At 35.0% G+C, this 6,111-nt stretch overlaps 1 pseudogene; it reads right to left on the minus strand.

Annotated features, from left to right (window-relative positions):
- Positions 1-5,139: 5,139 nt before the first annotated feature.
- LOC137648017 (uncharacterized) overlaps positions 5,140-6,111 on the minus strand; it is a 34,206-nt pseudogene continuing 33,234 nt past the window's right edge.

The following is a 6,111-nucleotide window of genomic DNA, read 5'->3' on the forward strand; positions in this document are numbered from 1 at the left end:
GTATTTTGCGTTTGAAAGTAGAGTACAGTAATACTTTGACCTGCGAGTGAATTAACATATGATTTTTCCAAGAAATGAGTGGTCATGAGGTCGATATTGTGCTTAGTTATGCGAGCAAGAGTTTGAGATATGAGTTTAAGACGCTGCTGCTAGATGGCGTAGTGAGCAGTGACGACACCGTGTCCGATAGATTCCAGCCTCCAACACGCTCTCTTTGTTCACTCACCTCGTAAAGTAAACAATGATTTGTTATACTTATAGGTTCTTGCCTCATGATTTGTGAGAGTTTCTTATTCTCCCGTTTTTTTAACCATACTTCCTGAAAATTTAAGTCCAAGTAAAAGTGTAAAGAGGATGAAGATGATGCCCATAGAATTGAAACGTAAAATAATTAACAACTTGGCTAAGAATTATGAACGTTCAATATTGAAGTAGAAAGAATCTTTCAAAGCTATAATGTCATCCAAAAGTGTAAAGAAAATTTCAAAGCCCCAAACAAGTATTCATAAAGGAAATTAATAAAATAAAAATAAGTACTAAAAAATAGACCAAGGCAATATATATATCTACTCAGGAAGAACAACGGATTTGGAAGAGAAGGGGTAGGAATGATGAGGACACCAAGAGCAAAAAAGGCATTGACGAAATGGAGAGCAGTAAATAGAGGATTGTTACTTGCGAAATTTTAATTAAAACAATGCAATATGAGTATTATAATTTCCTATGCACCAACAAATGATTCCCCTGAAAAAAAAAAAAAAGAATAAATGGATACTATGAAGATATGCTTAGTGTAATAGATAAGATCCCAGAGAGAGATACGAAAACTGTGATTGATGACTTTATGACTGATGTTGGAAGGAATAATCAAGGTATAGAGAATTAGGAGGGGGGAGGGGTGGCTCCGAGGGTCTTGGCAAAGTTGCAAATGAAAATGGAGCTCATTTTATGTTTTTGTTCAACAAACAATCTTGTTATTCGAGTTACTATTTTCCATCACAAGGGCATCCACATATATACGTTGACTTCACCATGTGGTAACTACAGAAATTAAATAAATCATATAGCCATCATTGAAGAGAGAAGAAGGACTCTGAGATATGTATGAAGCCATAAAGGTGTGGATATTGGAAGAGATCATCAGCTCCCTATTGCCACAATGAAATAAAAACTGAAAGCACCCGATAGGAATGTAGATAGAATACATAGGTTTCGAACAAGTAAACTGCTAGAACATGAGCACGGAGAAATCTTTGCAATGGAATGCAGGAATCGAATTGTAGTCTTAGAGACTTTAAGGGGTCGGCCGGCCTATGCCGTTTCTTCAAGGACAGGACTTTGACATTCTTACCACTTAATAAGGTGACTTAGAACATCTCCAAACTGCACAGGATTTTTGCCTTTGGCCTTCAGTTTGCGACACCAGGCCGATTTATCCTGAAAATGAGCGTTTTTTAAATTTTAGCTCCTTCCTTGATAATTAATATTAAGACCTTGGATTACTAACCTATATAGACCTGATGTAGACATCCAATCAAATGAAGATTTTATTTGTGATAAAATTCCTTTTTTTGCTATATATTAATTTTTTCATTATGGTAAAAAAAATAAACCCTAAAAATCGGGAAAAAAAATTAAGAACAAACAATATAAAACAAAAATAAAAAAGGCAAAATTTGATTGTTTTATACTGTCTTTCTAGGTTATATACCAAATTTCAATAATATATCTTTAAAACTAAGAGACATAATAGAATTAGAAGGTCAATAAGCATTGTTTTGAGATATGGGCGTTCAAAGTTTTATTAGTATTTTTACAAAGACAATATCAATAAATCATGATTAATAAGAACTTCACGTTCCTTATTGGATATCAGTAAAACAAAACAAAGTTATTTATTATAATTTAATCATAAATGAAGATCTCTTTACTCAATATCTTGCTTCTTTAGGCGAGACTGTCGTTCCTTCATTATCTCTTTCCTTCACTAACTCCGCTAATTTCACTGATATTACCCACCTCTGAAATCTTTTTAGAGTGAATTTTCTTCTTCCTAATGTTAGCAAGATGTTAAAATTTTCTTTTGCGCTTTAGCAAAATGAAATTCTTGCCGAGACTGAGAAAAAAAGACGTAAAAACGAGTGAATGTCAGAGGTCAAACTCAAACGTGTACTGTCTCTGAAGTTTGTGCTATGACTAAAGGCCGAAGGGTGCAATTACCGTGTAATGCATGTTATGTGACTCACGGAATTTTTAGAGATGCCATTGCTCACAATTTATTTTATATTGAAATGTAATATTTATCAAATTTTATGATAACAGAGGATATACTGCATTTTCTTATAGGGAACAATGTTTTGGGTTTATTGAGTTCCTTTTACTAATTATACCCTGTAACTATGAAAGTCAGAGGAATTTTGACAAAACATTTTGTATAGCCATTCTCCATTGCCATACGAAGCTCAGAGAATTTTTTCAGGATTTTTTTGTTTTTTTTTTCCTATACCCGCAAATCTTTGGATACCGACCGGGCCCCTCAAGACACAAAGAAAAGACAGTTAACTAAAAAAGGCGCAGTATTAAGAAATTATATCAGCCAGTTGGTACTGAATTTTTAGGACATGCAGGTACAAGGAGAAAACCATGGGTATCAAATGATACTTGGGATACTATATAAAAGAAGACAAAGACAGTCAGAAATTGATTCTTGAAAGTTTTCAAGGAAGTAATGGAAACTACAAGGTAGAGCATGGTGAGTATTTCAGTATTGATAATGACGTAAAAATAAAAGCCAGGAATGACTGAATAGGATATCTACACAGTAAAGCAGATGAGGCTTGAAGAATTTCTCATAGCATTATCAATGAAATCTCTGCTGGGGAAAAGAAGAACCATATACCCATCAAAAAGAGAGCTGGATATGTTAAAAACAACAGAAGATGAAGAAAGATAACGTTGGATGGAACATTTTTGTAAGGTCATGATTGGGAGATATAAAGGGAATATTTTGATTGATATACCTCAAGCTGGGGAAGACGTTGATGTGCCCATGATGGAACTCAGTATGTTTGAAGTCGAAGCTATCATTTGAACAACTAGAGGTGGAATGCCCCTGGATATGATGGAATAACTGATGAAATGATATTGGCTGAAAATGAATACTTACAAGATTATATTATTGATTGTTTTGAATATGCAAAACATGATGAATGAGAGATGGGAGTGTTGATGAATTTGGCAAAAAAAGATATGACTAACCACAATAATTATCGAGGCATCACACTTACACCAGTTGTCAAGAAAATATAGAATATGCTTATATTAAAGGGACTAGAGAGAGATTGATGAAAAATTGAGAGATGAACAAGCACGATTTAGAATAGGTAGAAGTTATACTAACAAAATTTTCATTTTATGACATAAGGTACAGCAATGTGTAGAATATAGAAATACCCTTTTGATGTTATTTGAGGACTATGAAAAAGCCTTTGGTAGTGTGCACCTGGTAATTTTCTGGAGAGTCCTTTGTTATTGTGGAGATCGTATTAGATATGTAAATTTTATTAAGTCTGTTCATGAGCATAGCAAGTGTCAATTTAATGTGAGTGAAGTCCTATCAGATGAGTTTCCAGTGAACAGTGCAGTACTCCAAGAGAATGCGTTGTCACCTATACTGCTTATCACGCTCACGGATTTTTTAATGCATAGAACAGTTTTGGATGGGGGAGAACGATTGGACTGGATTAGTAATAGGGAATTAGCTGACCTACTATGCATTTCTTGGCCGTGTCCAATTGATTTTCGCTGATAAAATCCTACCAAAACATTAGATATGGGTCACATGTTGGAAATAGGTATTTGAAGCCACAGCCTAATTGGCAAAACTATGCAATAACATCTGATGTGAATGATAAAGGAATTTACCAGAGTAAATCTAAGAAATTGAAAAGGTAGATTAGCTAAATTTAGACGCACCCAGAGAGAGACTATGTAGACGTCATTACTGAAGGCCCTCCCACTCATTGATACTTTACTGTAGTATGACGTAGTTACTAGACACTCCAGTCGGATAGCCACCTTATGAATGAAGACACACAAACAGCTACCCTATACACTTCTCTCTCTCTCTCTCTCTCTCTCTCTCTCTCTCTCTCTCTCTCTCTCTCTCTCTCTCTCTCTTTATATATATATATATATATATATATATATATATATATATATATATATATATATATATATATATATATATATATATATATACATATATATATATATATATATATATATATATATATATATATATATATATATATACATATATATATATATATATATATATATATATATATATATATATATATATATATATATATATATATATATATATATATATTTATATATATATATATATATATATATATATATATATATATATATATATATATATATATATATATATATATATATATATATATATATATATATTTTATATATATATATATATATATATATATATATATATATATATATATATATATATTTCCTTTAAGCATAACTACATTGCATTGCAATATGATACTCATAGTTCATAGTCTAAGCACTTGGGCTATAACATAAAATCTATAATCCATTAATCCAATTATTTTGCTGAACTGCATTAAAACTGAAATGTGAAATAAACTTATACAAAGATTAAAATATAAATCTATGTAAAAGCATATGTTGTTGTTTGTTTAAGATTAAGACAGAACTTGTTCGAATCTGAGTCTTGCTCACTGAGCAGACCATAAGTAAAGAAGTTTCGTTACAAATACAGAACTCAATATTTCTTCACGAGTTAAGGGAAAAAAAAAGAAAATAGAGAACACGCAACCCAAATAATTTTTATTCATTTTCATCGTCGTCATCATCCAGGTATAGGTCTTCTATATCCTCATCATTGTTGTCTAAGTTTATAATGATAGCTCCAACAGGCTCTTGAATGTTGTCCATTGACCAATTCCCATCCTCAAAGGCTCGTGATCGTTTCACTGCTGACCCCCAAACACTTTCAGTGACCAAAAGCTTGGCTTCCTCCAGGGCAGGGTGAATCGCTGTAAAGATGAACGCACATGACGTTTCATACACTCCCATACTTGCTCAATGGCATTGAGCTCTGGGTGGGCAGGTGGCAGACGCAGCACCTCGTGGCCCCACTCTCGAATTACGTTGTCCACGATGTACTGTGGTTTTGGCCTGTTTTGTTGACATATGAGCAACACCTCAGGTCTTGTGGCACCGTCTAGGGCAGGGATTCGGCGACTCTGAAGCTAGGTAATAAGGTCTGCTTTCTTGGTGGCCGCGGTAGGACACTGACACTCGTCTAATAGCTGGCTGTGATAAGGTGCGTTTTCGAGCACCAACACTGATGGTTCATGGCAGCGTGGTAGAAGCTGCGTTGTTAACCAGCGTATGAACAGCTCACCTGTCATTTCCCCATGTTAATCGCCACTTGTACTCTTTGCAAGATAACAAAGGAAAGAGCCTTCAATAAATCCATTTGCTGTGCCAGCTGCTACCACCACGAAGTGCTCTCCCTCGCCAGGTGGTACCTGTCAGCTATGCGTGGCATTGGTAGCAGGTTGTGCAGTGTCCAGCCACTCTTTTGTGGCTCATTCTGGTGGTAAACCACGTCTCATCGACATATACTATCCCCCTTCCATCTTCTCGGTGGCGCTTCAGAGCCCGGAGAGCCCCGATCCGTCGGCAAACCACATCAATGGACTCTTTTGCAAGATACATCTTTCGTTGACATGTTTTATATTTGAATCCCATATCTTGCAGGGGCCACCACAAAGCTATCTTGGAGATTGTTTCAGGGATTATGTTGGCTGTCTTCAAATCTGTCATCAGGGTTCTAACAGTATATACTTGCTTTGAAGCAAATATCTCGTGAACAAACCTACGAATGGCACCCACTGTAAAATTATCAAAGACTTGTGGTACAGAAAATACTTCACCAGCAGACTCATGTGAGATCACTGATCTGTTACGGTGAACAATCTTCCTCACAGAAAGCGACGTGATACCCATGAAATATGCCACACGGTCGTAGGGCCTGTGTGGACAAAG

Source organism: Palaemon carinicauda, chromosome 10 (genome assembly GCF_036898095.1).
Source record: "Palaemon carinicauda isolate YSFRI2023 chromosome 10, ASM3689809v2, whole genome shotgun sequence".
NCBI lineage: Eukaryota > Metazoa > Arthropoda > Malacostraca > Decapoda > Palaemonidae > Palaemon > Palaemon carinicauda.